An 11,109-nucleotide genomic window follows, 5' to 3' on the forward strand; every position below is an offset into this window, starting at 1 on the left:
TTGCATGCAGTACCTCATCAAATATGCATCACACTCTGTGAGGTAAGTAGGTACTGCTATTATTCCATTTTCATTAGGAAATTGAAGCTTAGAGAGCTTCAGTAATAAATTTCTAACTTTCCTTTATGGTTACACTGTCATTTGAGCCTCAGGAAATGACCACTTTTCCTCCCACTGGTCTTTGGCTGTATATTATCTGCAACATTTACTTAGGAGAGAAAGGGGCTCAAACCAGCCGAAATGTGGCCAGGGAGAGGTCTCATGAGCAGTTAAACTGTGGCATTTCAGGGCTCATCTCTGCTGCCCACAACACAGTGTGACTCCTGGATCTCACCAACACCACCCCTGCCACAATGTTTGCTGATTTCAATATCCACATTGATGAGACTTCCAACACCCTGGCCTGGCAGTTACTTAAATTCCACATCCGCCCTAGCTGGTTTGGCTCAGTCGATGATACAGCGTCGGTCTGCGGACTGAAGGGTCCCAGGTTCAATTCTGGCCAAGGGCACGTGCCCTGGTTGTGGGCTCAATCCCCAGTGGGGGGCATGCAGGAGGCAGCAAATCAATGATTCTCTCTCATCATTGGTGTTTCTATCTCTCCCTCTCCCTCCCTCTCTGAAATCAATAAAAATATATTTTAAAAAATAAATTCCATTTCCTCATAGATCTTACATTCACCCTACCCAATGGTCAATCATATCTAGACTTGTCCTTACCAATAACTGCAGTCTTTCTGTCTTCCTTTCTTCCTTCCTTCCTTCTATAATTCTTTTCTTTTTTAAAAATATATTTTATTGATTTTTTACAGAGAAGGGAGAGGGATAGAGAGTTAGAAACATCAATGAAAGAGAAACATTGATCAGCTGCCTCCTGCACATCCCCAGAATTGAACCTGGGACCCTTCAGTCTGCAGGCGACGCTCTATTCACTGAGCCAAACTGGTTAGGGCTCTATATTTCTTTCTTTCCAAATTAGAACATGACAATCAGCACACAGTCTCTGTCCACCCCTCAATAAGTTCATTATCTGTGGTTTCTGGGAACTCCAGAGGCCTAAGGAGCTGTCCCCAAACGACCCAGACATTTCAGAATGAGGACTCAACAGCCCACCGAAAGTCTCCCCTCATGCCTACTGCTTTAATTTCTGCACCTCCCAGTTTGGCAAGAATTATAGTGCCAAACTCCCCCACTCAAGGTCCTCATGGCCCAAATGCTCATGGACTCCAATCTTGATTAGCACTGAACCCAGAAATAATCCATGGCTTGAAAATTGTCAGGCCCAGCTCCCCGCCACCCCCCAGCCCAGCTTCCACCCCAAGGCCGCTCACCAGCTGGCTGACCACTGGCCTCAGTGTTTCCCAAAAATATGCCTGATTTTCAGAACCCGCTGAGTCCCTGTGCTCCCAGAACAGGTCTTCCCTCTTTCTGTTCACTTCATCTAGTAGACCTGTTGAGTAAAACTTAACTGGATGTTTGTTAAAATGATAAGAAAGACTTTATTCAGAACTATTGCCAATAGGTGTCAAGACTATCATAATAGGGGAGAGAGGTGAAGCTCAACCCCCAAATACAGCAAAGACAGCTGGGGATTTATACCTAACAAGCAGAATGAGGGGCCAGTAAATGGAAAGTTACTGCAAGGAAATACCGTGAATAGGGGGAGTCTAGCTCAAAACACTAAACGGGATTCTTGCTAAAGACAGGCCAGGGGGACCAGATGTCAAATATCAGTTATCACCTGGCCGGTGTGGCTCAGTGATTGAGCATTTACCTATGAACCAGGAGGTGGAGGTTTGATTCCCAGTTGGCTGTGGGCACAATCCCCAGTGGGGGGCCTGCGGGAGGCAGCCCATTGATGATGCTCTCATCATTGATGTTTCTATCTCTCCCTCTCCCTTCCTCTCTGAAACCAATACAAATATAAAATATATTTTTAATTTTAAAAAGAAGATATCAGATATCTCTCTAAATTGTGCTGGGCAGGCCCAGCAAGGATGGGGGGAGGGGGAGCGGTCAAGGTCAAGACCTAGTCCAGAAGAGGGTTCAGAGGAACCTGACTGAAATTTGGTTAAAGAGAGGTCAGTCCTCTACTTCACTGAATTCCCAATCCATTGATCCTGCCCTCTTTCCACTGTCTCCCACTCACTTCCTTTTTTACCCAGCTTAAAGGTCACAATCAGTGAAAAGCACTCCCTTGCCTCTCTCTCACTTAGTTACACCTCCTGGCAAAACCACAGCCCTGGTAAACACAATTTTTCATCTACCCTGATCCTGCCCAAGCAGCTGAATGTAGCTGGTGAAAACACTCAACTATGGCTGCCAGTCTCATTTCAGATTCATGACCATGAAACATAAGTGGGTCCTTAATGCTGCCCAGCACTCAGACAAGATTTCCCTAGTCCATTTACTCTCCCACACTCCCAGATGACTATTAAATCTTCACCTCTCTCCTCAACCAACCAGTGCTTCCCCCGCTGTTCTCACTCTCAGCTCACTGCCTTGTTTCCCAATTGAGAAAACAGAAGCCATCAGATGATACTCTGAGACAGTGGTTCTCAACCTTCCTAATGCCACGACTCTTTAATACAGTTCCTCATGCTGTGGTTACCCCAACCATAAAATTATTTTTGTTGCTATTTCATAACTGTATGTTGCTACTGTTATGAATCGTAATGTAAATATCTGATATGCAGGATGTATTTTCATTGTTACAAATTGAACATAATTAAAGCATAGTGATTAATCACAAAAACAATATGTAATTATATATGTGTTTTCCGATGGTCTTAGGCGACCCCTGTGAAAGGGTCATTCGACCCCCAAAGGAGTCGCAACCCACAGGTTGAGAACCGCTGCTCTAAGAGCTCCTATCTACCCACCACACTTTGCTCTGCCCTCCCTCCAGTTACTAGGAATGAACTCATCATACTCCCAGTTATGGTTCACCAGCCACTAGGTCCCATGTCATCATTTTGTTTTCCCTTTCCATTTAATCATTCCCACTAGTATAAATATGCTTTATTTATCTTGTCTTAAAAGAAAACAAATTTTCTTGAATCTACTACACTCCCCCATCATCACTCTATTTCTTTGTTGTAATTCCTTATAGCAAAACTTCTTATATGAGCTGTCTATACTAGTCATTTCCAATCCCTTCCTCTTTCTTCTTAAACCCACTACACTTAGGCTTTTGCCCCCCAGCAAAAGGGAAACTGCTCATCAAGTCAACAGTGACTTCCAGTTGGCCAGTCCTCATTTTACTAAACTACCAGCAGTATTTGACATACTTGATTACTGCCTTCTCCAACACCTTCTCATGTGGCTCATAGATTTCCTCCTGTTCTCTCTCTCTTTTGCTGGTTCTTCCTCAACTCTCCTCCTTTTTAAAAATAAAATAAGATTAAAAAATATATATATATATATATTTAATATATTTTATTGATTTTTTACAGAGAGGAAGGAAGAGGGATAGAGAGTTAGAAACATCAATGAGAGAGAAACATCGATCAGCTGCCTCCTGCACACCCCCTACTGGGGATGTGCCCGCCACCAAGGTACATGCCCTTGACCGGAATTGAACCTGGGACCCTTCAGTCTGCAGGCTGACGGTCTATCCACTGAGCCAATAAAAATATATTTTTATTGATTTCAGAGAGGGAGAGAGAAATAGAAACATCAATGATGAGAATCATTTATCAGCTGCCTTCTGCATGCCCCCTATTGGGGATCAAGCCTGCAACCTGGGCCCTGACAGGGAATCTAACTGTAATCTCCTGGTTCATAGGTCGATGTTCAACCACTGAGACATACTGGCTGGGCAAGATTTTTTGTTGTTGTTGTTCATCCTCACCTGAGGATATTTTTCCATTGATCTTTTAAAGACAGTGGAAGAGAGAGGGAAAGACAAAAAAAAAAAAACATCGATGTGAGAGAAACACATTGATTGGTTGCCTCCTGCACACACCCTGACCAGGGCCCAGGCTGGGGAGGAGCCTGCAATCAAGGTACATACCCTTGACCAGAATCAAACCCGGGACCCTTTGGTCCTCAAGCCGACACTATCCACTGAGCCAAACCAACTAGGAAAATTTTTTTAATTGATTTTGAGAGAGAAAGAGAGAGGGAGGGAGAGAGAAACATCAATGTGAAAGCACAACTTCTCATCAGATTATACATTCTTCTCCAGTGCACATGGAACATTCTTAAGGATATACCATATGTTGGGTCACAAAACTAGCATCAACAAATTCAAAAAGATTGAAATTATACCAAGCATATTCTCCAACCACAATGCCTTGAAATTAGAAATCAGCTGCAATAAGGAAGTAAAGAAACCCATAAATACACGGAGATTAAACAACATACCACTAAAAAAATGACTGGGTCAAAAAAGAAATAAAAGATAAGATCAAAAGATATATAGACACAAATGAGAATGACAATACAACATATCAAAACTTCTGTGATGCAGAGAAAGCAGTAATAAGAGGGAAGTTTATATTATTACAGGCCCATCTCAAGAAACAAGAGAAATCCCAAGTAAACTATCTAACATCACATCTTAAAGAACTAGAAAAAGAAGAACAAAAGCAACCCAACATCAGCAGAAGAAAGGAAATAATAAAAATTAGAGCAGACTTGAATAAATAGATAATAAAAGACTATACAAAAAATTAATAAAATGAAGAGCTGGTTCTTTGAAAAGGTTAATAAAATTGACAAACCCATGGCTAAACTCATTAAGGAAAAAAGGAAAAATACCCATATAAACAAAATCAGAAATGAGAGAGGAGAAGTCACCACAGATATACAAAGGATCATACTAGAATATTATTAAAGACTACTAGAGGCCCAGTGCACGGATTTGTGCACATTGAAAGAAAATTATTAGAAGAAATATTTTAATATCGCTACTCACCTTTCTCTATAATAGAAGTGTCAACCAAATTCACGATCAACAATAACATTGAAACACACATGTGCAGCCCTAACCGGTTTGGCTCAGTGGATAGAACGTCGGCCTGCGGACTGAAAGGTCCCAGGTTCGATTCCGGTCAAGGGCATGTACCTTGGTTTCGGGCACGTCCCCAGTAGGGGGTGTGCAGGAGGCAGCTGGTCGATGTTTCTCTCTCGTCAATGTTTCTAACTCTCTATCCCTCTCCCTTCCTCTCTGTAAAAAATCAATAAAAAATATATTTAAAAAAAAAGAAAAGAAACACACGTGTGCAATTGGTGCCAGCAAGAGCTTTATATGTATCACACATGTGTGAATCAACTTAGCCTTTTATATATAGAGAATAAACTTGCTTAATTAGACCTGCTTTCTGATTTAGCTAAACTTTTTCCAGCCCAGTGAAACACCCCAACTTCTCTTTCAGGTAATTGTCAGCAACACAGCAGTAAATATCAACACGAAGCACATTATTATTGTAGATCATGCAGGGAGAACAAAGGGTAAAATATTTAACTGCAGCAGTGTTTGACTATATTCTGCACAGTGAGAAAACCTGAAGTCATTTTCAGGGTCCACCATTTCTTACTTCTTTTCAGTCGGGTCAAGTTTCTAAACTTTCTAAATCTCCGTTCTCTGGCTAATGAAAAGAAAATAGGATTCTACCAAGTCTCCTATCTACCTACTCCAGGACTTCTGTGAGGATCAAATGAGATGAGGCACAGGAAAATGTTTCACAGACATTTGGTTATAGTGTAAAATGTTTGCACCTGGCTATAAAGCAAGTCGTGTTCCTGGGCCGAAGAAACTGCAAGGAGGCTAGTCACTAGGGCAGTGATGGCAAACCTATGACACTCGTGTCAGAGGTGACACTCGAACTCATTTTTTTGGTTGATTTTTCTTTGTTAAATGGCATTTAAATATATAAAATAAATATCAAAAATATAAGTCTTTGTTTTACTATAGTTGCAAATATCAAAAAATTTCTATATGTGACACGGCACCAGAGTTAAGTTAGGGTTTTTCAAAATGCTGACACGCCGAGCTCAAAAGGTTCGCCATCACTGCACTAGGGAGAGGAAGCCGGGCGTTGCTCTATGATGTCATTACCTGGTGCTCACAGTGGCCGTTTCAGGGCTGGGCTGGGCTGTGGGCCTCATTTTGCACCATGGGGTCTTGGCAGCATTGGCTGCAATTTGGTGGGGTGTTGCTCTAGGGTGGTGGTGAGACCTGTGTCCCACTTAGGGGAAGCTGAGTGTAGGTTTATTGGCACCAGGTCCGCGATGCTGTTTCTTTTTAAATAGCCAGTACAGGTCATGGCAGCTCCTGCATTTAGTGCCTGCCCCCTGGTGGTCAGTGTGTATCATAGCTATCGGTCAGATGGTCGGATGGACACTTAGGCTTTTATATATAGAGATATGCCACCAAATTCAATAACCTAGGAGAAATGGACAAGTTCCTAGAAATATATAACCTTCCTAGACTAAATCATGAAGAATTGGAAAAACTAAATAAACTGATCAGCAGTGAGTAAATTGAAACAACCATCAAAAACCTCCCCAAAGCCCTAGTCAGTTTGCTCAGTGGTTAGAGTGTCAGCCAGCAGACAGAAGGGTCACAAATTCTATTCCAGTCAAGGGCACATACCTTGGTTGCAGGCTTGATCCCAGCCCTGGTGGGGTTGTGTCTGGGAGGCAACAAACGAATGTGTCTCTCTCACATTGATGTTTTTTTCTCTCTGTCTCTTCCCCTGCCTTCCACTCTCTCTAAAAATCAATGGAAAAAATGTCCTCAGGTGATGATAAAAAAAAAACCATACAAATCTCCCAAAAAATAAAAGTCCAGGACCACATGGTTTCACCAGTGAATTCTACCAATCATTCAAAGAAGATTTTAAACCTATTCTTCTCAAACTCTTTCAAAAGATTGAAGAAGAGATAATACTTCCTAATACATTTTACGGGGCCAATATAACCCTGATACCAAAACCTGGCAAAGATAACACAAAAAAAGAAAACTACAGACCAATATCTCTGATGAATACAGATACAAACATCCTAAACAAAATACTAGCAAATCAAATACAATAGTACATCAAAAAATGATACATCACGATCAAGTGGAATTCATTCCATGGACACAAGGATGGTTCAACATACACAAATCGATCAATGTAATACACCACATTAACAAAAAAAGAATAAAAATTATAGGATCTTATCAATTGACGCAGAAAAAGCATATGATAAGATACAACATCCATTTATGATTAAAACACTCAATAAAATAGGAATAGAAGGAAAGTACCTCAACATAATAAAGGACATACATGATAAACCCTCAGCTAATATCATACTCAATATTGAAAAACTGAAAGCTTTTTTAAAAAATACATTTTTATTGATTTCAGAGAAGAAGGGGAAGGGAGAGAGAAAATAGAAACATCAGTGAGGAGAGAGAATCATTGATTGGCTGCCTCCTGCATGCCCCCTACTGGGAATCTAGCAGCAAACCAGGCATGTGCCCTTAACTGGAATTTGGAATTGAACCTGGGACCCTTCAGTACCCAGGCAGACAGTCTATCCACTGAGCCAAACCAGCTAGGGTAAAAAGCTGAAAGCTTTTCCTCTAAGATCAGGAACAAGACAAGGATGTCCAGTCTCACTACTCTTACTCAACATAGTGCTGGAAGTCCTAGCCAGAACAATGAGGCAAGAGAAAGAAAAGGCATCCCAGTAGGAAATGAAGATGTAAAACTGTCACTTTTTGCAGACAAATGATCCTGTATATAGAAAACCCTAAAGACTACACCAAAACACTATTAGAAACAATAAACAAATCAAGTTGCAGGATACAAAATCAATGTGCAAAAATCCATTGCCTTTCTGTATAATAACAACAAAACTTCAGAAAAAGAAATGGCGGGGGGGGGGGGTGCGGAATTCCTTTTGCAACTGCAACCAAAAGAATAAAATACCTAGGAATAAATTTAACAAAGAACGTGAAAGACCTATACACTGAAAATTACAAAGCATTATTAAAAGAGATTGAAAAAGACACAACAAAATGGAAAAATATCCCATGTTCATGGATTGGAAGAATCAACATAGTTAAAATGGCCATATTACCCAAAGCAATATATAGATTTAATGCAATCCCCATCAAAATCCCAATGTCATTCTTTAAAGAAATAGAATGAGAAATCATCAGATTGTATGGAACCACAAAAGACCCCAAATAGCCAAAGCAATCCTGAGAAAAAAAGAACAAAGCTGGAGGTATCATGCTACCTGACTTCAAATTATACTACAGAGCTACGATAATCAAATCAGCATGGTATTGGCAGAGAAACAGACACACAGATCAATGGAACAGAACAGCAAGCCCAGCCATAAAACCACATGTATATGGACAAATAGTTTTCGACAAAAGAGCCAGAAACACGCAATGGAGTAGACAGTCTTTTCAATAAATAATGCTGGAGCCCTAGCTGGTTTGGCTCAGTGGATAGAGCGTTGGTCTCTGAGCTGAAGGGTCCTGGGTTTGATTTTGGTTAAGGGCGCATGCCTGAGTTGCGGGCTTGATCTCCAGTGGGAGGTGCACAGGAGGCAGCCAATCAATGATTATCACTCATCATTGATGTTTCTATCTCTCCTTCTCCCTTCCTCTCTGAAATCAATAAAAACATATTTTTAAAAAAGAAGATGTGGTACATATGCACAATGGAATACTACTCAGCCATAAGAAAGGATGAAATAGCACCATTTGCAACAACATGGATGAACCTTGAGAGCATTATGCTAAGTTAAACAGGTCAGTTAGAAAAAGCTAAGAACCACCCTAGTTGGTTTGGCTCAGTGGATAGAGCATTGGCCTGTGGACTGAAGGGTCCCAGGTTTGATTCCGACCAAAGGCACATGCCCAGGTTGTGGGCTTGATCCCCAGTAGGGGGCATGCAGGAAGCAGCTGATCAATGATTCTCATCGTTGATGTTTCTCTCCCTCTCCCTTCCACTCTAAAATCAATAAAAATATATTTTAAAAAGAGAGAGAAAAAGCTAAGAACCATATGATTTCACTCATATGCTGGATATAAAACTGAAACTCATGAACACAAACCTCAGTGTGATGGTTGCCAGAGGGAAGGGGTGGGGGGAATAGTGGGTTGTAATAGTATATGGTGAGAGGAGATCTGACTTTGGGTGGTGGGCACACAGTGAAATATACAGATCTTATACCATAGAAACCCACACCTGAAACCTATATGTTCATGTTGACCAATGTCACCCCAATACATTTAATTTTTTTTAAAAAAAGCACAACTTTGATCAGCTGTCTCCTGCATGCTCCTTACGGGGATCAAGCTCACAATCCCAGCATGTGCCCTAACCGGGAATTGAACCAATAACCTTTTAGGTGCATGGGATAATGCGCAACCAACTGGCTCACACAGGCCAGGGCCCATCTCTCCTTTTTAACTCAGGAGCACCCCAAGATGTTGTTAGAGAAATAGCCAAGAGGTCACTGTAGACTGGCAGCTCTATTGAGGACTGGAAGCTCAATCCTCAGATTTCTTTTCACCATTTACACCAAGCATGTCAAACTCAAAGGCTAACATGGGCCAAATAAAGGTTTAAGTTTATGTGGACCGCAAAAAAACAAAAGCTTCAATTTTCATAGAAATGTAAGTTTATTTCAATAGAGACATGCTGAATACAAAGGGCTGAAATAAATGAGTAATTGTTAACATAAAATAATAGAAAATTTTACTAATAAAAATTATTTTTTCTTGAACATTAACTTACCAGACACTGAATAACTGCACAAATTCATAAGCGTAACACAAATAAACCTATTTTTCTTGTTCTCCAAAAGCAAAATATTTCTTGCTGCGCACACCAAACAAGACAGTCTAAGACTAATCATTCCCTGCTAGTATTAGTGGAGAGAAATGGTGCGCCTGCATGTAAGGAATGTAAGGGAAATGAATGCAACATGATTACTAGTATAGTAATCAGTCATTAGTGAACGTTGTAGTTCATTATTACTAATTATGTATAGCAGGATATTATAAAAATTAAGTTACAAAATTTTTATTAAAAAGTTTCTTACATAAAAATATTCGTTGTGGGCCACATGCAGCCTGTGGGCATGAGTTTCACATGCTTGATTTACACCCCTTCTCCATATGATCTCATTCAATCTTATAGTTTTAAATACTATCTGTAATAATAAAAGCATAATATGCTAATTAGACTGGACAGCTGAACGACCCTTCCCGCGACTTTCCAGATGAAGCTGGGGCTGCGAGGGCTGAGGCAAGCCCCTGGGGCTGCGAGGGCCAAGCCCCTTGCATGAATTTCATGCATCAGGCCTCTAGTCTATATATATATAAGCCTAATATGCAAAGTGTCCCCTTGGGAGTTTGACTGACTGGAAGTTCGGTCGCTCATTATGACATGCACTGACCACCAGGGGTGGTGTGAAACAAAGGAAGGCCCCAGATGGGAGCTGGGGAAGGGAGACCCCGGCAGCTGCTAGGGACCCTACCCATACACGAACTTTGTGCACTGGGCCTCTAGTCTCTATAATAATATCCCCAAGAGTGTACCTCCAGCCCAGATCTCTACTTTGAATCTCAGACTGTATGTCCAACTACATACTAACTTCTCTGCTTGGACATCAAACAGGCAACTCAAACTCAGTATGTCCAAAATCAAATGCCTACACTTACCCCCACAACCTGCTCCTCTTCTGATCCTCCCACCTTACCTTGGGGTTGTGCTTGAATACTCTTTCTCATGCCCAACATCCAACTCATTAGCAACTCCTTCGCCCTACTTTTAAAATATAACCAGTATCCAATATCAAACCACATCTTACCACCCTCTTACAAGCCACCATCATCTCTTACCTGCATTATTGCACTAGCCCCCTAACTGGTTTCCAACTCTACCCTTGCCCCTACAGTCTATTCTCAATAGAGCAATTAGAGTGATGTTATTAAAGCAAATATTAGTCCTGGCATTTCCCTTTTCAAAACTCTCCAATGGTTTCCCATTTTCCTTATGCACAGGGTATCCGTACTCACCTCCCGATTCACAGACTACCGTCCTACTCTAAGTTTATGCCTGTCGCCTTGTCATATATACTGACC

The 11,109-nt window shown here is 41.1% G+C and overlaps 1 non-coding gene across 1 annotated transcript; it reads right to left on the bottom strand.

Moving 5' to 3' along the window:
• Positions 1-970: 970 nt before the first annotated feature.
• LOC111825564 lies at positions 971-1,034 on the bottom strand. The gene has a single exon (XR_002828757.1). It is a non-coding gene; the product is annotated as a small nucleolar RNA SNORD43 (small nucleolar RNA).
• Positions 1,035-11,109: the final 10,075 nt, after the last annotated feature.

The sequence above is a fragment of the Myotis lucifugus genome, unplaced genomic scaffold (assembly GCF_000147115.1).
Source record: "Myotis lucifugus unplaced genomic scaffold, Myoluc2.0 scaffold_0, whole genome shotgun sequence".
NCBI lineage: Eukaryota > Metazoa > Chordata > Mammalia > Chiroptera > Vespertilionidae > Myotis > Myotis lucifugus.